The 25,208-nt window shown below is 37.3% G+C and overlaps 1 protein-coding gene across 5 annotated transcripts in view; it reads right to left on the bottom strand.

Moving 5' to 3' along the window:
• Positions 1-25,208, bottom strand: part of LOC127435417 (synaptotagmin-1-like) — a 309,874-nt gene that overhangs the window by 117,521 nt on the left and 167,145 nt on the right. For 2 of the 5 annotated variants that reach the window (XM_051688900.1, XM_051688899.1), the window contains one exon: positions 9,199-9,265. The exons of the other annotated variants lie outside the window; for them this stretch is intronic. The gene's annotated coding sequence lies outside the window, so the exon portion shown is untranslated. The remainder of the gene's footprint in view (positions 1-9,198; positions 9,266-25,208) is intronic. 5 annotated transcript variants of the gene reach the window in all.

Raw genomic sequence — 25,208 nt, forward strand, 5'->3', positions numbered from 1 at the left:
CCCACATCATAATCATCTTTGATTATGATTATGAGTCTATGCTCGTGGAAGCAGCGGTGGGCTGCAGTGCAGGCTATGTTACCTTCAGAAATGTGTTGAGAGAAACTTTTTAGATTCCTCCCTTTTTCTCCACCCCACCAGAATAATTCAGTTAAATTTTTTCTCTCCACAACATCAAACCAAACCAAACTAGCAACAGTGTATATGGCGGAATCACACAAAACTCTCCGAGCAGTTTGACTCGATTTCACCAGTTACGAACTTGCGTAGTGGCATAAAACCTTGGAATACTCTGCTACAGCCTGAAGGGGGAGGGGTGTTCCTTGCATTGATTAAAGCATACGTTATTTAGTTACTCACCCTTTTACCATCCCAGATGTGTATGACTTTCTTTCTTCTGCTAAACACAAATGAAGATATTTAGAAAAATATTTCAGCTCTGTTGGTCAATACAGTGCAAATGAATGGTGGCCAGAGATTAAAAGTCCAAAAAGCAAATAAATGGCATATCTTCAGAAGCAATATGATAGGTGTGGCTCAGAAACAGATAAATATTTAAGTAATTTTTTACTATAAATCTCCTTTTTCACTTGTCTTTTGTTTTTGGTGGTTCGCATTCATTGTGCATATCATCACCTACTGGGCATGGAGGAGAATTTATAGTAAAAAAGGACTTAAATATTGATCTGTTTCTCACCCACTCCTATCATATCGCTACTGAAGATATGAATTTAACCGCTGGAGTCATATGGATTACTTTTATGCTGACTTTATGTGCTTTTTGGTCCTTCTAAGTTCTGACCACCATTCACTTGCATTGTATTGACCTACAGAGCTGAGATATTCTTCTAAAAGACTTTGTGTTCAGCAGAAGAAAGAAAGTTATACAAATCTGGGAATGCATGAGAGTTAATAAATGATAAGAGGATTTTCATTTTTGGGTGAACTATCCCTTTAATAATAATAATAATAATAAAGTATATATATTGCATTTGTAATTTTGGCTTCTGGGGGCCCTAGGCGGTTGCCTACCTTTGTCTAGTGCTAAATCTGTCCCTGCATGTTGGTCTTGTAGAGCACCTTGAGTAAGTGGGGTCAGAATGATCTGGTGGATTATGGACAACATACACTGAATTATACTCCCTCAGGGGAGAGAAAACTGACCCTTAACTTTATTCTGCTCGCCGATAGTGGATAAAGGGAAGGAAAAATGGAAGTAGAGGAGAGTAATGGAGAGAGTGTGCAAACGGATGGTTGCCTTCTCTTCACAGCTGTATGGAGGAGAGCAAACAGTGAGGCAAATTTATCTGACGGTGCGGGGGCCATGTTATTAACAGCCTGCTAAAATGCACTTAAGTCATGCCTATTCAATTATGCTAATGTACACATGCAAATGACCATGGTTGGCAACACCATGCTGTCTCGATTAGGTGACAGGCTCACAAGAGTTGGACTTAGAGACAGGGCAGGATTACTGTCCAGCTATCTATCTACTACAACAGCACAACCAAACAGCTTTTGACCTGTGATTATTATCAGTAGACATCAGTAGGTTGAATGAGAGAGAATGAGGGTGGGTTGATTCACAGACAGACAGCAACTGAATGTGCACGTGTGGGAGACTGTGGACGTGCATCTTCACATGTTTTACTGGCTTAGTGTTTAAATGCACTGGCCAGAAAAATGAATCATCTAATAAAAGTCAAAATTTTGAGGGGTTAAAGACAATATACAGTCTTGAAAGGTCAGATCTGAATCAGCTTTTGTCCTACGCTACCTTCCTTTATTTTTCATTCCATGGCTGTTCATGTAAAGTGTATTGATCAAACCGAGCAGTTCCGGCCAATTCGAGTTAAGCTGCACAACATTTTATTATCATATTATTGTAGCTCAACATGCATTACATTATTGTAGCCATCATTCCCGAATCAGTGGTAACTTTTAACTGTGCAATAAATCTGAATAAAAAGCTCGGCTTTCATGTCTAGCATGTATCTTCAATGTTAAAAAAAATTAAAATAAAACTTATTTAAATCAATCGGGTGAATTGATAGAGGCTTGGTGAGTAATGTATCATATTCACAATGGTCTGGGCTGAATTAATAGCATCGATTTTGATTTGTGACATACACCATGCTGGCTTATAAGACAGAAAAGGTGCTTTAGTTCCATGTGTGCAACAATCTTAACTTACACAGGAACATTTCATTATTTAGCATCTCGCACACATATGCAAGACTTACACGATTTACCTGCTAAACATACATGCACAACATGGGTGACACAACGATTTTACATCCCATTTCACTGCAAAGCGCTTGAGTCTATATATAATAGTCTGTATGTGTCAGCATTTATGCCACTGTGTAATGCAACGCTTCCAAGGCCTTTTGTTTACAATAGCAAACCAATCAATCACAAAGATGTAAAGGACATTATAGCTCACACAACTGACTAAACCTGACAGATCAGAGTTCTGGTTACCCCTTTACGAGACTTGCATTTAAATTTGCCTGTAAAATAAATCTGACACTGTCATCTTTGTATTATTATTATTTTTAATGTAATAATAAAAATAATAATAAAATTATTCTTACTACTACTACTACTAATGATAATAATAATAATAGCCTAATAAAATTATTCTTACTACTATTACTACTACTACTACTACTAATGATAATAATAATAATAATAATAATAATAACAATAATAGCCTAATAGAATTATTGTTACTACTACTACTTCTACTACTAATGGTAATGGTAATGGTAATAATAATAATAATAATAAAATAATTCTTACTACTACTACAACTACTACTACTACTACTAATAATAATTATTATTATTCTCAATACTACTACTACTACTAATGATAATAATAATAATAATAATAATAATAATAATAATAATAATAATAATAGCCTAATAGAATTATTCTTACTACTACTACTAATGGTAATGGTAATAATAATAATAATAATAATAATAATAATAATAATAATTATTATTATTATTATTCTTAATACTACTACTACTACTACTACTACTACTAATAATAATAATAGCCTAATAGAATTATTCTTACTACTACTACTACTACTAATAGCCTAATAGAATTATTCTTACTACTACTACTACTACTACTACTACTACTAATTATTATTATTCTTAATACTACTACTAGTACTACTACTACTACTACTACTAATAATAATAGCCTAATAGAATTATTCTTACTACTACTACTACTACTACTAATGGTAATGATAATAATAATAATAATAATAATAATAATAATAAAATTATTCTTACTATTACTACTCTACTACTAATAATAATAATAGCCTAATAGAATTATTCTTATTACTACTACTACTACTACTACTAATGGTAATGATAATAATAATAATAATAATAAAATTATTCTTACTACTACTACTACTAATAATAATAATACTAATTATTATTATTATTATTATTATTATTATTATTATTATTCTTACTGCTACTACTAATGATAATAATAATAACAATAATAAAATTATTCTTACTACTACTACTACTACTAATAATAATAATAATAATTAGTATTATTATTATTATTATCATCATTACTACTACTACTATTGATAATAATAATAATAATAATAATAATAATAATAAAATTACTAATAATAATAATACTAATTATTATTATTATTATTACTACTACTACTACTATTGATAATAATAATAATAATAATAGCCTAATAAAATTATTCTTACTACTACTACTACTACTCGCCTAATAATAATACAATAATTCTTACTATTATAACTACTATTATTATTATTATTATTATTATTACATTCTAGCATTATCAAACATTAGCTTTTACAGAAGAGTGTCGTCTTTAATCCTCTCTAAGATCATAACACCAGTATAAACAGTAGCATGAAATAACATCAGAGATACGTGGACCAATATGAACTGTCTCAGTGTAAGGTAAGAGCGGAAGTTATATTTGAGCCACTTACTGAAAGGCCTTTGACATTGTCTCTGATCAGAGAACAGCGGTGCTGAAAGCAGCCCGCTCATTCAAAGTCTCAGAGCCCGTCGCTGTCCGGTGCTGAAAGTCACATCGGCCTATCACGAACGAGGCATGTGGCGCTGTCCAAACAGGAGGGGTGTTGAAAGCTTGCGTGTCTTGTTAAGAGTGTGGAAAACCTAATTCTCCGCCTGTGGGCGGCTGCGAGGCTAGTTTACTGAGAGCTGTCAAGAGTTTCCAGTTCACATAGGACCTGTTTTTATGTTTCATGTGCGCTGTTTTATAATAATCGCGCTCTGTACACATGCGGTTATGCGTTTCGTGACATGAAGGTTAAGTTTTTAAGACTGCTCAAGCCCTCTCAGAAAAAAAAAAAAAAAGAAGACCTTTTTCTGTCTCTAGTTAAAATATATAACTTATTTTGGGTACATAATTGTACCCTTAGGACATTTTTGAATCTTTAAAGGTACATTGAATGTTTTGTTCCTCTGGGGGCAGAGAAAAAAAAAAAAAAAAAACTTTACTGTTTTAGTACTTTTTTTTTTCTCCTTAAGGGTACAAATATGTACCCAAAACAAGGGTTCCACCTAGTGACGGCCTTGTAGGCCTACCTTAAACAGTATTTGTTTATTTTATTTTATTTTATTTTATTTTTCTGAGAGGGTGCCATTCACACCTCCGCGCTGTTTTTTGATGTTTCGCTGAACGGACATCTTTAGCCGCGTCCAGCTGATTTTTATTATTATTATTTTTATTTATTTATTTATTTATTTATTTTTTTGTGTGTGTCTACTTCACCTTTTAAACGCGCGTCTCGAGACACCTGCGTTATATGCGTCTATTTTTTATTTTATTTTATTTTATTTTTTAGCACAAGAACGCATTCTGTCTGAACGGCCCGTTTCCAAGTTTTAGGATTTATGGCTCGAAACAGCTGCTCGGTAAGCGTATACACTAAAGCAGACAATCATACAGCTAATTTTTGACAGCTGGATAAACCCGGTGGCGATGGATAATCCAAATCCGCAACGAGAGAGAGAAAGAGTGAATCTAGGGGAGATTAAAGAGAGAGATGTGCAGAATCCCACATCGATGGTCATGTGACCTTACTTCCTCTCTGTCATTTTTTTGTTTTTGTTTTTTTCGCGGAGTGTGAGCGAGACGGCCAATCACAAGGCGCAGCTCGTGAGGAGTGAAAGAGAAACAAAAAGCATCCCGCTAAGGGCAAGTAAACGCAGACGGCCCTGGAAGACAAAAACGGGTAAAACACTCTTCAGATTAGCACCTGTCACTGTACTGCATATACTCCCTCGAGAACAATCTCTCACACGTCGTTTACACCTTGTTTAGTTTTAGTTTGGTGTCTTTCTTCCTCACAAATGCGTGTGGCGGTTTTCACAATGTTTTAGCAGAAAGTCAAGGCTCAATGTCAATTATCTGTTTACTCAAGGATTAAACCACATATAGACCTTATTCAGAGTAGGGTCATATTTAATGTTGGACAGAAATGAAACGATGCTGTGAGAGGTAGACTTCAGCCTCTTCAGTGGGTTGTACTGCTGTATAGACTGGTGCTGCCCATTTAGCTGATGACAAACATCTTTCCAAAAAATTTAAGTAAACAAAAAACTCCAGAAAACATGAATTGTGAAAATTAGATGTGATTTAGCAGCTTTATACATCTTTTTACTGTGCATGCCACTGAACAGACTGTACACCTGTCCCTCACAGCCTTGTTTTTATTCCTGCCAAAAATCAAATATGCTACTTTGAATAAGGTCTGTTGAGGGGGTTAAGGGGGCCAAATGTTATCATTTAAGAATAATACATTTAAAATACTAACCCAAACTCATGAGAATTCGCATGAAATTGTACAATTTCATTCGAGAAAACGTACGATTTAAGCCTGAATTATACTATGGAAGAAGCCAAACTTTTTTCACCTGGACGAACTAAAGCAAAGCTGGTGTTTATACTACGCGCAGGGGCATAGATTCCAGGGGGGATGGGGGGGAGGTAACCCCCCAATAATCAAAACAAGCAAGTACACCCCCCCCCACCCCAATATTTATAACATGATCAGTGGAAACATGGAAATTCTTCACACTGTAATCCCCCCAATGTTCAAGCCAAATCTACATCCTTGACTACGTGCAACATCGTTTAAAAATTAGTTTGTTGAGGGTTACGTCACAGAAAGTTTTTCAAATCTCTGGCGGATGACACATCAGGTAAGCTGTCTCGAGAGACGGGATTCAAAGTTATCCAACTGAACGACAGTAACCTAGGTAACAACTCCTCAGCTGGCACGAATGATTGTAAATAAAAAAACGTCACATCCAAACCACACCTATGATTAGTTTTAACCAATCATCAAACCTCTTCAACCAGCCGAGTTCTCCTAAGTCAAGAATTTTCAAGAGATGTGTGTGAACAGGAGAAATATCACAAAACGAACACATTGGCAGAACAAAAACGTCACTGCATTTCGTAATCATTTGAAGGCGAACTAAGCAAGCCTGTTCGCCCAGCACTGTATAAATTAGCCTTTAAGGGGAGATTACACTAGGCTTTGAGCATCCAATTTTATTTCGGACAACGCACGGAGCAGGATATGATGTCATGTGGGACAGCTTCTGGTGTTTGGGTTAGTGCTTTTTGTAATTAAAAAAAACCCACAAATAACAAATAATATTACATTTAAAATGTTTAAATATATTGTCTACTCACTTTCCTGCTACAATAAAACACACATCTTTGAAATATGTATTCTTGGTATTGAACCAATACAAATATAAATTTCGATTTTCTTTTGATCACCGTTGCTCTCATCATACAGTTTCGCTGGTCAGAGTTAGCCAAACGTGAACTCTTGTACACAACAGAGTACGAAATTTCTTCACTTGCGCTTGAGTTTCCAGTCTTCCCCGTTCGGATGTATTTGAATGGGGATTAATGGAGTGCGAAGGGTAGTGTGACCGCCCAGACCCTCAGTGCTTTGTTTCTTACTTTTAAAACAAACCAGACCCTAAACCTAACCATGATAGTAATGTAGAAAGCCCTTTTGTGTACAGCGAAAAAAGTGAAACTTCCAGATTCTAAACACACGTTTGTGATATATTTTTGTAATTTTAACCCCTAACCCAAACCCTATACCTAAACCTAACCATACATTTGAATCAGTGACCATGATTATAATTGATAAATACATTTTGTGTACGAAGGAAGAAAGGAAATATGAGGGTTTTGAAGGAGACTAGGAAAGCATATGTTACTGGTTGGTGTATAAGTCATATGTTTTCGTACGAACAAAATCATTCGATTTCTTACAAATTCACCATCTCGGACTATTCTTACGAATTCTCATGAGACTGTATTGCAAAAACCCATTTCAATCAATCACTAGTCCTCTACAGCGTCTATGCTAGTTATGGTCCTGTGTTCAACATATGTTTCGCTCCACTTTTTTTCCAAGTATTAACCTAGGCTAATTCAATGGTGGATGTAGGTCCATGTGAGCGATTATAACAAAACGTCTGTTAGGAAAACAAAAACAGCCATATCAATAGAGCTATTGCCAGCTCCACTCATTAACTATTGATGCTGTGTGAAAACTGGTGCCACAGCTGGATACACACTCACTCATACACACACATATTGTTTATTCCTAAGCTCATTGACAATGGACCAATTCAAAGCAGTCTCCATGGTACTGGAACAAATAAGGGAGGGGAGGCAGTTTAAACTCAGACCAAGGTGTTCAAACCTACTGAGAAAATCTGAGTTATTAAAAACCAATAGCCATAAAGAAATGAATGTCCCTCAATATTAGCTTTGTAGGAGAATTTTGAACAAAAAAATCTCAGTTCATTGTTCATTCTGTACCACCTTGACCTCCCTTGAATGTAAAAAAATTAAATAAATAAAAGGAACTGAAATCTGAGTGAAGTTGGCTTCGATTAAATAGAAATCTGTTTTTAAAAAAAAGAGGTTGGGGCTGGGTGGCAGGAATTGGTTTTTGAGGATCATGGCAGGCAAGACAATTGAATCAAATGGAGGGAAGTTGTTTGAAGCTCAGCATTAAACCACTCTTCCCTTCTTTCATGTTTTGAAATGAAGGAACAACTGTGCTGTTTACAATCCAACAGCCTCCTTTGTTCCCTCAATAGATCACAAGCTAATGGAGAAGCAGGTTTACTTGAACAGAAGGGCTGAAAATGGTGAAGCCAGAAGAGATCCATAAATTAGGTGTGGTATGTCAGGGACTGCTAACTAGCAAGGATACTTCTTGCATCCTACACTAGGAAGATCATCAGTCAGAATGAGGTAAGAGATGTGAGCATGTGTGTGTGTGAGTTTGCATATGGAGAAAGGGGGTGAGAGTACCATCACTAAGCCCAAAAACACAATTTCTCCACCATAATGACAGAATCCCTGTTTTTCTGCCTGCACCGTGTCTACTCTTCAGTTTGGAGATGGTCAAGTCTCTGTCCACACAAATGCAGTGTGTTAACAACAATCAAACATAGCCGGAGATGTCCGTATCTAGAAAGGTTAAAAACACACTTGCCCTCCCTTCAAGCTGACAGTTTTCAAGGAAAGTGTAGAGGAGAAAAGCAGGAGCTAGAGATTTAGGGCAAATAAGCAGGGTTGAGAGAGACATAAAATAGGCAGAAGACCAGTTATTCATATTTGGAGATGACCTGCCCTTTGCTGGTGTCAGAATGGGTGAGAACAGCAGTAGATGACAGTTGGCGACTGAAGTTATTCCTCTCAGAATCAGTAAGTCACGAGGCAGCGGAGGCAGTGCTTCTTATGCTCACTCCAGTGAGTGCTATTATGGACTATTTTCACTCAATGATAAAAAACCCTTGCCATTACTAAGCACACACATGGTTGAGCACACACCCCCACACAAAAGACATATATAGAAGCACATAGGCAAACGCAAGCAGTGTAGCATTAACAACATTTGAGCAGGGTCAGATATCATATCTAGTCCATCTGAAGGCTTGGAAACCCAAAGCAGCCTCTCATGTGAAGTAGAATCTCCTTGAACAGTTCAGTAGAGTTGGCTCGAGAGGTCATAGGTAAGTAACACTCACACATACACACACACAGAGGGAAGCACTGTTCTCAGTACAGTGAAAGTCATCTGCCCCTACCTGGCGGTCTGTAGTCACTTCTGGATTTCGTTCAGAGCTGGACGACAGGGAGAGCTGGAGGCGGAAGCTGAAATAGAATAAAGTGAAAACACTGCCGTTTGTCCTGTAGAAATACGGATGCCCTTATGCACGCGTTCCCTCTCTCTCTTACACACACACAGATCCACGGCTCTGACACGCAGCAGTGAATCTCTCCCTTTCTCTCTCTCTCAGCCTTGGTCCTACTCGTCTTCCCGCCCACCTACCCCTAACACCCTCCCTTTTCCATCTCTTTCTTTCTCTCTCTCTCTCTCTCTCTCTCTCTCTCTCTCTCACACACACACACACACACACACACACACACAGTCATTCTCTCCAGTCACACATGCACACACTCACTGATTCCTCCTCTCTCCAGGCGCTCACTCATTCGCTCTGACACATGCACTCTCTTGTACATACATTCAGCCTGGTCTCTTTAATCCACAAACAAGCTATTCCTCTGCTTTTGTCTTTCACAAACAGGAATGAGCAAGCACATGTACCATTTTAACGTAACTAATGAATGCACATTCCCACCTGGTTTTCCCAGCCCTTTCCCCTTATATTTTACAGTATAGACAGATAGACAGATAGACAGACAGACAGACAGACAGACAGATGGACGGACGGACAGACAGACAGACAGTTAGATAGATAGATAGATAGATAGATAGATATGCTTTGTACAGGATGCAGATTTCCTGTATGCACTTGTTTGACCTTGTATGATTCCTGTATGACCACCAACATTTATATTCCACAATATAAAAATGTTCAACCTTCCATTTACAGAATGATGAATGAACTGGAACTAAGTACGGCTGTGATTTTTAACATCTCTTTACTCTTTATTTAATCAGAAAGCAAAGAGTTAAGACATTTTCATACAAAATTGAATTATTCAAATGAATCGCTTTCATTTCTAAGATGATAACTGGATGACACTCACAAGCAACATCGTGTGACAACAATGTAGGAAACATTTACTGTGCAATAATGCCTACTGTTTCTAGTACTATTATTTAAATAGTACATAACAGAGCTGCGCAATTAATCACTATCACAGTAAATCTGCGATATTAGCATGAGCAATTTCTAAATCGCAGCAAGCTGCAATGTTATAAAATTCTCAGAATTCTGTGGTTTAATTCACCATTCAGATTCATGCACACTGGCGAGATCTCACTAATTAGAATGCAGTGCACAAAAATGGTATCAAGGTGAATAAAGAATATAGAATTAACAAAAAGGCACAAACAAATAACCCACTAATTTTTTCCCTTCTGAAATGTGATTTTCTAACACTGGAATGCACATGCGAATGTAAAATGTATGAATCAGGAAAAACATTTGACAAATCGTAATTAAAATCGCAATCACAAAATCTGTTGTAAAATAGCAATGTGACTTTTTTGTTTACATTATACAACTCTAGTACATAAGCAACAACACGCGATGTCAGAGCATGTGCTTTTATTTACAACTACTGATTCCGTAGTCCTTTTTCTCAGACTGTCGATTTAACTTGTTAATTTAGTGCGATTTATTAAATAAAAAAGAATGCGTAAAATTGTTTTACCCAAGTAATCATGCCCCCTAACCCCTTTGTAAACTACCGTTGGAGCAATTCAAGCTTGAAGTACATGTAAATTTGTCATTTTATGAGCCACATCAGCGGGGGCTGTCAGCGCAGCTCAACAAACCTCACAAGCAGTGCAGCTGGGAACACAGGACACATTCTTGACACCTGGACGAAGCACAACAGAATGCAGTGATTTTCAAAGTTTGCCGTACAATTTATGATGCAGAAAACCAGTGAGACGCTTCAAAAGCATCCGTATAACGCATATGTACAGTCCAACAATTAAAAATAGTGCAGAAGTAACGGAAGAACGCATCCTGTGAGAACAAGAAAGATTGACAAACTCAATTGCAGTTATTTTGATTAAAAATGTTAATCGATCGACAGCCTTTTTGACAGATCTTTCTAGCCTTGGGGTTTTGTGCAATCCTTTTGCGTAGTTTTTTAACTATTTGTCTATGTAAACATATACCAGACAGACATCTTTGGCCATTATGGCACATGTTGTGCTGTTTTTTAGTGCCTTGCGCCATGAGCACTAAGTTGTTAAGATGCTGTGTCAAGTTAAAAATAGTTCAACTTTTGACATGCAGCGCAGCTTATCAATGTCAGGTTAAAAACAATGGACCTATCAGATTAACCTGGGGGTGGAGCTCAGCATATTTACATATGGACAAGCATATTGAGTGCTTATATTAGCAACCCTGTATGAAAGTTAATGCATTAAAACACTTAATTCCATTGCACTAGATGTTTTTAATGCAAGACAGTGTCGTGTGTGAACGCCTCCTTAGGCTGCCACCATTTCTTGGTCTTTTTCTGTCTCTCTCTCTCTGTAGTGTAGATTTAGCCCACATCCCCTTAAGTAGTCAGTCAAGGGCATTCCCAAAGAAATTATATGCAAATGTAATGTGAGCCGAAAGCAGCTGCCGGGCCCCTCCCCTGGTCCAGATGCTTGGCCCGGGAGTGGAGAGGGGCAGAACAGTGGTCTAAAGGGACTACAAAAAGACACTATAATAAATGCAGCTTGAGCACAGCTTGCTGACAAACCAATTTAGTATAACATTAATGCTAATAGTGAGTTTTTAAACATAGTCATTTTCTAAATCAACTGATGTGTACTGTATATTTGTTGGCTTGATTCTTAGGTGCTGTTTTGGGTATCTGCTTATTTGGCATCTCCATGTGGAGAAGTAAGAATGAGAATGGTTTGAATTCTCTTCAAGGTCATGCCCTTCAGCGAGGAAGACTCATCGCTGCTTCAGTCTGCAGACGTGGATATGTGAGAGGGGGTGGACTTACTCCGGGTTGAATGCACGTCTGCCTTTGCTCACCTTACACATTCAGATCACTCAGGTTAGATGCATAGAATATCAGAATCATTCTTTTTCTGTATCAATCTCTATCTTTCTCTTTGTCTTTCTCTTGACCTCATTCTCTATCTTTCTTTCTCTTTTTCACACTCTGTCTTATACCGCTCTCACACTGTGACGGTTCATTTTTTCCATTGTGCACGTGTGCTTCAGGCAGCAATATGTTCTATCTGACAGCTTACATTAGCAAAAGCCTCCCAGCAGTAGAATAAGCTGTTGGCCATTAATGACATCCACTCAGACAGCTTCTGAGCACACAGATATACAAGGTTTTATTTTCATGTGCACACTCGCAACACCTTAAATATTATCCCTCAACCTGTTCTACAGCCTTGCAATTGAAAGTGATGTGTGTACATTTTTTTATGTTAAAAACCTTTCACCTATCCCAGCTTAAAATTATCATTCTCTCATAATTTACTCACCCATATAACATCTAACACTCATATGACTTTCTTCTGCGGAACACAAACAAAGACATTTTGATATTATGTGTTTATATGATTTGTTGGTTTGTTTCTCACTCAAAACTGGTCATATAGCCATTATGATGGATTATCATTTTGCTGCTTTTATGGCATTTGTAAGCTTAAAAGTTTTGGACCACATTGACTTGCACTGACTATACTTAATCGCATCATATCTCCATCCAAGCATGTTTGTTTGTGTTCCGCAGTAGAAAGGAAGACAAACGAGTTTAACATGGCATAAGTTAAATGATGAGAGAATTATCATTATCATCGTATGCATATAATATAATATCATTTAAATATATATATAAACAAATGACATTTTAAGGTGTATAAAACAAACATGCACCTTAAGAAATATGGTAGTTTGTTTGACAATTAATCATCAAAGCCCTAAAACAGACAATTAATCATCATAATCACAATTATTTGATTGACAATTAATCATCAGCCTAATTTCATAATCGGGACAGTCCTATTCGATGGCGTGAGATTGGGGTGGGACTACCAGTTGTCCTAACCAACGACAGACAAGGGGGCAGGTTGACTGTTGGAAAACGTTTTGAAATCAATTATCATTGCAATTCATTGCAGAAACTGCACACTTCTCCTTAACCTCTTAGCACGTGCGGTCAAACCTGTGTGATTACACTAGCCTGGGCTCAGAGGTGTACAATCAATCTGGTGTGATCTGCATTCGCACTGCTTTTTACCAGGAGAGAACGACTGCAGCGGTTGTCTAAATGAAAAACCTCCTCAAATAGTCTTTTCTATGTTACAAACATTTAAATAATCACAACAGTACCAGGTTTAAACAAGTTTAAAGCCATTACTGTTTGAACTGGCTGCAATGTTTTCTGATGCCAAACAAAGAATGTATAAACTAATTAGTCCACTTGAGCATTCTCCCAGTTCATCCGTCACTCATGTATGAACTGGTAGTCAAACAGATTTGAGACAAATGAGGGTGAGTAAATTATGGCAGAATCTTCATTTTTTGGTGAACTATGCCTTTAAGAAAAACAATGATAATCCAGGACTGAGTATGTTACAATACGGTACAATCAGCTGCTAACAAAGAATCCTTTTGGGATAGCATCTCCAAACATACATACTGTAAGTGTGTATGATGAAGTGTATAGAATGATATTGATGGAACAGGAAGTGTGTCTGCTTACACAGGCAGTCAGGCAGGAAATCAAACCCAGTGCAAACAGAGTCAAAGCTTCATGATTACTCTTGTTAAGCCGTCTGCTCTAAACATCAAACCTTTCGAGGGGGACATGTCTCTTGCTGTCTTTTTATTTAAACTGACGTGTATTGAATTTGATATGGTGTTGTGTGACTTTGTGTCTTGCAGTGTAGGTAGATGAAAAAATTGAGCTGGCCAACCGATGCTGTAACAGAGGTGATAATGCTGACAACGATCAGTGTGTATGCTTGCTTGCCACATAAATGTAAGCTTATTGATCAAATGTGGGGGGTTGTTTCAGGATTTTTCACATTTCTACCTCTGTGTTTCACCAAAGCCATCATTATCTCATGCCACATTGGATTTATCCACAATATCTCTCCAGCTCACAGCATACTATATACATGTGCATTCCCATGACACCTCAAAGTGCACATCAAACATTCACACACACACACTCACACACACACACACACACATGCCCCTTGCGCAGCATCCATAGACATTCAGTGCTGAAAATGATGGATCGTTCAAGAAATAAAACAATACAGGAACATTATCAAATCTCACCTGTCACTTGCTGGTAAGAACCACAATGAATCTCATGGTGCATAATTTACTGCACTGCTAGCTTGGCTGCTGAATTACAATGCAGTTAGTGGATAATACTGCCCTCTTTGGGATGACAGCTCTAAATTAACACGAAGAATGACCTTTGGACCAGACTTAAACAATGAGAGGGTGTCCGTCTCACAAAAAAAACATCCCAATCTGTGATCTTAGGTCAGATAGTTCTTGAGTAACTCATCTGTTGAGCCTTTCTTCTCTTTTAAATCATAATGGCTCAGTTCCCATGGGTGCATCTGTTCCCATAGTAATGCCTCTATGCGTTATAAACTACGGGAACAATGAAAGTTAAATTGTTGTATAAAAACTTGGGCATTGAGTAGCTTTTCTTTTTTTTCTTTTTATATAGTACCATGGTAATCCCTAAGTGTAATGAACATGCACCATAACAACAATGCACTTTTTTGTAAATTTAGCTTATTCAATAATATCAAAGCAAGTTCTTAGGAGAACACGGAAAGCTACTATGACGTCAATTCATTCTGAAGATCATTGTCAGTACTTAGCAAGGTGAACAAATTTGAAAAAAATAAATAAAAATAAAATAAAAATAATGGCATAGAGAAGAGTATTTAATACAATAATCTCAGATGTGCTAATGGAGGAGAGCACAGAAAAGTAAATTAAGGATTGAGCTCTCAGCTGCCACAGTAATGAGGTAAAGCAGGAACACAGAGCTCACTTACACCTGCTAACCACACTTAGTGCCAACGCAGTGATTTGTCTCATATTAGAAAGTGAGAGAAAGTCAGAAAGAAAGGAAAAGAGAAAGAGAATGTGCTAGGGAAAACAAAAGAACACTGAAAGACAAACATAGCCTATTTCAAACAAGACTTTATTGAGATATACTCATAACAAACTCAAAAGTCAGTGTTACATGTATTTTTTACATTATTTTTTAAATTATTTAAATTATTTTATAATTATTTTTGGCTAAAGTTTCTTTTAAAGTTACTTTTATGGTAAGACATGCTTATCTATCCTTAACAGAATAGTTCACACAAAAACAAAAATTCTGTCATAATTTACTCTCGTGTCACTTAAAACTATATGACTTTTTTCCGTAGAATACATAAAGAGATATTTTGCAGAATGTTCATGTTGCCAGGTCAAGATTTTCAGAGAATAACAACTTAAGCCACATCCACACTAATACGTTTTCATTTCGGTTTGATTTTGATACATTTGGCACCTCTCATCCAAACAGGAACAGCGTTTTTCTCCACCGAAAAACAGAAACTTTGGAAAACAATCTCCATAACAGCATACTTTGAAAAATAATGACGTTAGGAAACAGAGTATTCAAACTTAAATGGATTAGTGTGAACATCACCTTTATTTCGTTCTGTTCCTCACACAAAGCTGTCTTATGGCTTTAGAAGACTTGGAATATAGCACACAAGTTTCAGGCCTATAGACCGGGGGTTTTCAAACTTTTTGATGTCAAAAACCCCTAAATATGACCATCCCCTTGTGATGGAACCTCTTTCTAAAGTATAAAAGCAGCTATTTATTTTAATGTTGAAAGACCCATTTTTATTGCATAAGAAAAATAGTGTGATAAAGACAGACTACATGTTGTTTGCAAAATTAAATAAAGTGGCAAGTCAAACTATGTGAACCCTTGGAATTACCTGCATTTATGTATAAATTTGTCTTAAATTCTGGTTTGATCTTCATCTCACAATACAAATAACACAGACTTATTGTATTGTTCTTGTACATATTAAATACATCATTAAAACATTCACAGTGTAGGTTGGAAAAAGTATGTGAGTTGGCAAACCTGGCATTCAATTAATGAAAAAAAAAACCACTCAAACATTTTGAAGTTTGCTGTTCACAAGAAGCATCTGCCGACATGGACCATGCCTTGAAAAAAGAAATATCAGAAGACCAACGATCAAGAATTGTTGCTTTGCATAAAGCTGGAAAGGGTTACAAAGTTATCTCGAAGAGCTTAGATATTAATCAGCCCACAGTTAGACACATTTCTATAAATGGAGACTATTTAATACTATGGCTACTCTCCCTAGAAGTGGCCGTCCAGCCAAGATGACTCAAAGGGCACACCGCAGAATGCTCAATGAGGTAAAAAAGAACCCTAGTGACAGCTAAAGACTTGTAGGAATCATTGGAACTAGTTAACATCTTTGTTTCTGAGTCTACTATACAAAAAATAATTTATCCAGCACTTTTCACAAATATTTTGTTCCAAAGCAGCTTTACAAGGAATATTAACTTTCAACACTAGCTAGCAGAGGTCAGGCGACAATGGTGAGGTGAAATTGTCAATAAAATAAAATTAACTCATTTAATTTTGTCATTTCTGGCCAGTGTTTAGAAAGCAGAATAAAATAGTAATAATGTCAAATTTGATTGAAATGATCTTTTTTACCGTTTTTCTGAAATTTTCTGTGGTCCCCATATAGCACTCCCTTGCGGCCATCTGGGGGTCCCTGCACCTCAGTTTGAAAACCCCTGGTGTGGACTACTTTTATTGTACTTTAGTGGTGATTTTTCATCCTTTTTGTAACTTGACAACCGCTGGTCACTGTACTATTTTGTTGTATGAAAACGAGCTGCGTGATCATTCTGCAAAGTATCTCTTTTTTTGTTGCACAGCGGAAAATAAGTCATTAAGATTTGGAACAATATGAGGGTGAGTAAAATGATCATCAAATTAAAAATTTTGGCTGAAATGTGCCTTTAACGTTTCCTTTGTTTTTTAAGCTTTTTGTTAACTCCATCTTTCATAGAGCCATTAACAGTCAAATGCAGCTCATTTCCTCAATTCAAGCCACCAAACTCTGCAACATCATCCTGCCTCAAACAGGACTTTACTCCTTGAATGCAAAACCACAAATACAGAGTCTCTCCTTGAAAAAATAAAACACTCTTTGAAAATGTGTCTCTAACTAGAGAATGACCAAGAAAGTGCAAATGGAGGGAAGGAGGGGAGGTCTTGATCAAAGCATGTCTCCTGCACAAGAGAGCTCTCAGCCAAACAAAAGGTCAATGGTACTTTAAGCTGTGAAAATTGGATGCACCCAGTGATTCTATTTTCACTCTATTCCTGTTCTCAACTTTCATGTGATATACAGTCTCAGAGTTACACAATACACGCATTAAGGCCTCAGCACCATTGTAATCAATCGATGGCGTTTGAGAAATGTGCTTCCGCATTTCTTCGCAAGTGGAGGTATAACAATGAGAATACAATCTATTTTTACATAATCACCTCTTCAGACCAGAGAGATATTAGTTTCATAAAGCCATTTTGTGTCACATTGAATACATTCATACACTAGTTCTAAGGTGGCTTTACGAGACTTTGTAGACATCTTTGAAAAACTGGCAAAATTGTATTCAGTTTAAAATGAACCGAATTAATAGGGTGTGTTTGCGTGAGGATCTGGAGCAGATTTATTTTAGGCAGAGAATGCATTTTATGCAGAGAAACTTCCCTTAATTACTTCTGATAGATTAATTTTGCTTCCCGTTTGCCAGGAGCACCAACCTGCCAGACTTAAGCGAAACAGCTTTATTTTCATCATCTCCTCACTATCTCTTTCAGTTCTTCTCTGGATGCCTGGGCACCCTCCAAGATTTCTTGAGCGAACGCAAGTGTTCATTTCAGGAGCTGTCGCTTGCAAACGCTTCACAACGAGGCGCAAATACACAAACAAACACATACACAATCTCTCTTCTCCTCCTGACACCTGTGAAGCCCATTGTCTCTGACAGGAGAGGAGGACACGCTGCAGATGTTGGGATAGTAATGAAGTGTGAGAGAGGAGACGTCCAGGACATCCATTGTAATCATACTCTGCACTTCCCATCCTTGGCTCCTCCACATAATTAATGCAGATCAGGTCAGCTTGGCAAGGATGGAGATAGGTAAATCTAGATGCTGCTGTTTTGTCGTCGCCGATCCTGGTTTCATTCCTGTTGAAAAGGCCAACTTAGGCCAGTGTAAATGTAAATACTGGTTCAGGCTAGTTGATGCTGGTTAGTGTTGGTTGAGTGTTAGTATGGCTGGTAGACCAGCATTTCCATACTGTTCACCAGCAAAACTAGCTGGACAAGCTTGTCATAAAGCCTTTCCTAAGGTTTACCAAGACAATATTGCTGATTAAACTAGTTAGAGACCAGCATACCATGCTAATTATCATGAAACCTGTCAAGAACATGTCCAGGCCTTTTTTTTCACTCAAAAATCAAAAGAAACAAATAAGAACTCATATTTTTCATCCAGAAAATGAAGCTCATTTTTAGGCCCATTAACTTTTTTACACTGTGACATTATTTTCATGACAGTTAAAAAAGATGGCAATTATGATATTCTCATTACAACGTTTGGAAGCGACTACTTTAATGAGAATTTAGGGATAATGTGCTGTTTCTAAAAAATAAGTGGTATGTGTATTTTTCATTGTCTATATATTTGTATGAGAAAGTTCCAGTTCAATTATGTGTATTAAATGAATAGTTAGTGCTTAAACGTTTGACTCCTAGTTTGAATATAGGCATGTGGAGGAGAACATTATTGGTAATGACTTAAATTTGAGCCACTATACAGCTTCAGAAGACTTGGAATATAGCACATGAGTCTTATGTACTACATTTATAGTGTTTTTACTGTTTGATTTCATTGTATGGGAAATTGCAGCATGAAAATTCGTTCAAATTTTCCTTTTACGTTCAAAAGAAGAAAGTCATATGGGTTTAGAATGACATGAGGGTGAGTAAATAAAATGGAACCTCCACTTTTTAAACTGATATCCATTGAAAATGTATTGATATGTAGACAATACATGCTTTCACACAACTTACAAGTTAACGTAAGATAGAAATAATTAAGAAACAATGTTACCGCCCAGGCTTTACTCTGACACAATCCTAATAGAAAGCATAGTGCTTCATAGATCTAATCTTAGTTGTATTTCTTTGTCCACCAGCAGCTGGTAAACACCTGTGCTCTTCGCATTAAAGAGGAAGACAGCGTCAACGAGAGTGAGGAAGCCATTCCCACAGGGATCAATTTAATGGGGGCATCAGAGACTTGGAGTGAGCTGCTGTGATTTAACGTCTAGAAGAGCCGCCTCATTGTCCATTCCACTCAGGGTGAGTAATTAAGACTCATTCATAGCCTCACCTTGACCCAGATGACCTTAGACCAGGAGGAACTCCACAACTGCACAAGTGGGTTTGCGGCGGAGAGGACTCTTGTTTATACAAACTATTATAGATGCCCACACTCTCACATACACTGCTCTTCATTTTAAACTGTTTACTCTTTTTAAGTAGGTAAACTCAAAGATGGTAATGCATATATACAAACTGACACACAAACACACTTTCCGGACAGGTGAGGCTATGTTTGTGTGTAGGTCTCTAAGGTAGGGTCGGCTCAATGGATTGGGCCAAGGATCAGGTCGGCTTTGGAGAACACTCATTAAATGTGTTTGTCGAGCATCTGATAATTAAATTATCATGAACACTGTACAACTGTGGCACCATCCGCTTTATTCCTGTGCAAGTAATCCAGCTATGGATTGGAATCAGGACCCTCATGCTGGACTGTCAGTGTGACTTTTGTAGTTACATTGGGCCTCATTCACTAAACATTTTTAAAACAGATATCATGATTCGTCAATAAGTTTGCACTTAAATTCATTTAAAATTTACGATAAAGTTCCCTAGAAGATTCCCTAGATGCTAAACATTCCTCAAGAGTGACGTTCATTGAAGCGTAAGAAAGAGTGGGTCTGAAATATGCATTTTAATGCACTGTAATCTAATAATAATAATAATAGAGAGTGAAGAGAGGAATGGGATGGGCAGAGAGAGAGAGAGAGAGAAATACTCCGTAACCTTGTCGGTCTCTCTCTCTATCTCTCTCTATCCACACAGAAAACTAAATGACTTTATATATATATATATATATATATATATATATCACACACAGTATATATTTTATGTTAAATTTAAATCAGTACTCTCTCTTTAACATAATCCCATAAAAAGTTATTTCACCCTAAAGCCTGTATGACTTTCTTTCTTCCGTGGTAAACAAAAGCAGGCTGAAGAAATTTGGAAGAATTTCTGAGTCAATGCTTTCCATAATAGGAAAGCATACAGTGTCTAGGGGACTGTCAAGCTTCAAAAAGGATGTATAGCATTATAAAATGATTCCATCTTGTGTGCTTCATTCCAAGTCTTCTGAAGACTTTCAATAGCTTTGGGTGGGGAAAAGACCGCAATTTAAGGCGTTAGAATTTCTGAATGAATTTCGGAATTAAAAGCAATCATTTGGGCTTTTATCAGCTGCAGTATTCATGTGTTCTCAAACTAACTTAAAATGTAAAGCTTTTTGTTCCCTAACAGCATATTTTTCAAGACTGTCATAATTTTCACCAGCGTGGGCGGATGATGTTGAAATCACATGAATAAAATCACCTCTCTGCTTTTTGGCTGACAATATAATTAAGATGCATGTCACGACCTTAATTGGCTGTCAGTCAGAGATTATTACAGGTACCTGTTTAAAGTTAATACATATAAGCTTCAGTCATCATATCATAAATAGTTTTTCCTCTTTCTCAGAGACTTTTGTGTAAGAAAAGGCAAAATAGTGGCTGGCTGCACACAAACACACACACACACACACACACACAAACAAACGTACATATACAGCAGGTGATGCATCTGCAAGAGAACACAGCATTTTAGCACTCCCCAGGATCCAGTAATAAGTAAACTAATGACCCAACAACACAGTTGGGCCTTGGTAATACATCATGATGCCTGAACGGATTGCCCTATCCAGCGGCAATGGGACATCAATAGATTCCTTGTAAAACGCAGCAGTCGCATGCGGAAGTGTTTATAATGGGAAAACGTGCTTAAACACATAAACAGGTCATTGTGGAAAAGATCAATAAGACTTGGCTTTACTGATTTTAAATACTGCATTTAATGATCTTTGCTTCCATTTGTGGTGTACACTGTATTAGCACAGCAATTATTTCAATGTAATGTCCCAATGCTTCAAAATTCATATTTCAGAGTGAGACATTTTGTATTCAAGCTGTGTCCTTAATCGGTATGTCTGCATGCAAAGCATGTGATTGTTCTCCTATACTGTGAACAACTGCTGTTTATTATGCAGCATTATAGAGTGTGAGATGCATGGAAACAGTTGGGTTGGGAGGGGTTTGGGCGTCTCCTGCTGACGCTAAGGCATATGGTTCTCTGGGTTATTGAAGAAGATCATGTGCTGTGAATCCAAAAGATGCTTTGACACTCCCAGCTTTCCATGTACCACAGATCTGTAGTTGATGTAGTTATCTAGAACCACCAATCTGATTGCAATACGAATTCTGAAAACCCTAACTCTGGTGAAAATATCGAATGGTTTTAATTAGTTCATCAGCAGTACTTAAAACACAAGATGTCAATTTTTACTATGGGTGGTAAAACATGCTGGTTTTGATGAGATATCCCAAGCCACGCTGCTAAAACACAGCTTCGGCACCTTCATGGCCCACATCACCTTGGAGACACCCTTGAAATGGCATTCTGCAATTAGAAGCGTCTATCTCAGTGGTGTTAATTAATTAATTGTCAATGACGACAAGTGAGTGCCATGTGGAATCTCCCGAATTAGATTGCTTATGTTCTTCTACAAGAAATGATCTTCTCCAAAGGGACCCGAGGAAGCCTCAGTCTCAGACTGCACACCCTTGGACAGCCCACAGTCAGATATATGTTGCACATAAATATGGCAATAGATGGCTGAAATGGCCAGCTCCAATCTGATTAGCTGCTTTCTACGTAACTTCTGGGAGTCAGGCTGCGCAAGTGTGCCTGGAAACTATGCTGTTTAGAGGTTTTTGGCGTCATACAATGTGGAAGAACTAATCTCCAGATCTGCCCAATTTTGCCAGGATGGTGGCATTAAATACTCATGGGGGAATTTACTAAGAATTAATTGCGTCCAGTAAAAACTGTTTTAATTTGCATGCGATGGTTTAGCGCCCGATTCACTAAGACCCTATTTACAACTGGTATTAATATGCATAAGTGGTCAGCTCTAAATACAGGTACAAACGGGGTCTAAAACATTTTGTGATCGAAATCCAAACACAAGTGGTCAGAGAGGACACATTTGAGACACATGGCAATATCAGGTGTAAACAGTGATTCATCTCGCCTGACCTTATGTGATCTGATAACCTGAGATGCATCTTAATACCAGGTGTAAACAGGGTCTGTGGGAATTATGCAAATCAAGAAACACAAAATCTATGCTGAACTAAATTTACATGCGCAATTCTGATCTTGAAGGTCGGTTCTGAGCACAAAATAGAGGAGGATGCAGCAGAACACTGCAATCTCTACCAGGACTGTACAGCATCACTCCACTGTAAGCCAGACTCTTATAACATCTCTATAATATACACTCACTGAGTACTGCATTAGGAATATCTGTACACTAGGGCTGCATCTAACGATTATTTTGATAATCGATTAATCTTTGAATATTTCTTCGATTAATCAATTAATCGGATAAAAGATAAATTTTGTTTCCTGTATTTTATTAAAATATGATAAAAAAAATAAAAATAAAAAAAAACCCAGAAATGATAAAGGCCGTAAGGATTTGGTTCGATTTACATTACTGAATTCATGAATCTATACTCTCACAAAACTGAACAAAGACTGAATTATGAAAAGTTCAGTTTGAATTTATTATTATTATTATTACTTTCAGTACAGTACACTGTAAAACTTTGCAGAACAAAAAGTACTGTTCATTAAAGAGTAAAATGCTCCATCATGGATGGAGTGGGACAAAAAAAAAATCAGCCCAGCATAGGGCAATGGTGACCCCAGAATAGAAATATTAATAATTCTGCCCAGCTGAAAAATGCATAATTATGTTAGATATATATGCTTGCACACTGTCACTGATTACATACATTTTAAGCATTTTAAATTAATATTGTAGGTTTTAAAATGGTATTGTCGCTGATTACATTTTTCTAAACTATTCTTTTAAAATATGTGTATGTTTTCAAATATGTGTATGTTTACCCAATAAAATAATGTTTGCCATAGTATAAATTTACAGGTGAAATCAGACATTACATTTGGCATTATCAGGACATTCAAATATCAGGACCCTTAGCATTATTATGCATTGTAATCAGCATTATATGCAGTTTAATATAGTACAATCATCTGTAAATGCAGCGCAGGTTCACTCTTGCGCTGAAAAGTCTCATCCCGGTGCTCATTGTATTACATGAGCTCACATGGTGAGAAACTATCTAAAACACTTTAAACCACACACTTTGACCTCTGAGACATCAGCGTGACATCAATGAAAGCTGCACAATTGATTACATACATCGCTGTATGATGTTGCACAAGTTTAATAAAAATGAATGTGCTCACTTTCTCCATTGCGATCGTTTTTTTTCTCCCCTTTTCTCGCCAATTTGGAATGCCCAATTCCCAATGCGCTCTGTGTCCTCGTGGTGGCGTAGTGACTCACCTCAGTCCGGGTGGTAGAGGACGAATCTCAGTTGCCTCCACGTCTGGGACATTCAATACGCATCTTATCACATGGCTTGTTGAGCGCGTTACCACGGAGACATAGTGCGTGTGGAGGCTTCACGCTGTTCTCCACGGCATCCACGCACAACTCACCATGCACCCCACCGAAAGCGAGAACCACATTATAGCGACCACGAGGAGGTTACCCCATGTGACTCTACCCTCCCTAGCAACCAAGCCAATTTGGTTGCTTAGGAGATCTGGCTGGAGTCACTCAGCATGCCCTGGATTTGAACTCACAACTCCAGGGGTGGTAGTCAGCGTCTTTACTTGCTGAGCTACCCAGGACCTCTGCTCAGTTAAGTTTAATGGAGACTCGCATTTGGTGAAACCAAGCAGTTTTGCAAAATAAAACGTGCCTAATTTTGAATTCATAACCTGTATACATTATAAAACAGAAAATAGCAGTGAAATGTAATTTATGCGCTGGAGAGAAACAACTCTAAAGCGCATCAAACGGCACAATCACTCTTTCAATGCACCTGATGCAGCAACCTCTCCACATTAAACTGTATGCTTATTATGATTTTCTTAGAAATGTATACAAAGTGTTTATACATTTTCTGCTTCAGCTTGTCTCTGTTGATTTTCAAATGAGTTTCATCATGCAATGCATTTTCAGTGGGCTGTAAAGTGACATCACTGACGGAGCTTCTCCGTGTTCGTGGTATATATTCAACTAATCGATAATTAAATTAGCTATCGAAGATTTCCATTATTGATAATAATCGATTTTATTGATTAGTTGTTGCAGCCCTGCTGTACACCTACTTATTCATGCGATTATCTAATCAGCCAATCATGTGGCAGCAGTGCAATACATAAAATCAAGCAAGAAATTGGTCAGGAGCTTCAGTTATTGTTCACATCAAAAATCAGAATGGAGAAAAAAATGTGATCTCAGTGATTTCGATTGTGGTATGATTGTTGGTGCCAGACGGGCTGGTTTGAGTATTTTGGTAACTGCTGATCTTCTGGGATTTTCACGCACAACAGTCACTAAAGTTTAATTAGAATGATGCCAAAAAAAAAATAAATAAATAAAAAACATCCAGTGAATGGTGGTTCTGTAGACAGAAACACCTTATTGATGAGAGAGGTCAACGGAGAATGGCCAG

The sequence above is a fragment of the Myxocyprinus asiaticus genome, chromosome 45 (assembly GCF_019703515.2).
Source record: "Myxocyprinus asiaticus isolate MX2 ecotype Aquarium Trade chromosome 45, UBuf_Myxa_2, whole genome shotgun sequence".
In the NCBI taxonomy this organism is placed as follows: domain Eukaryota; kingdom Metazoa; phylum Chordata; class Actinopteri; order Cypriniformes; family Catostomidae; genus Myxocyprinus; species Myxocyprinus asiaticus.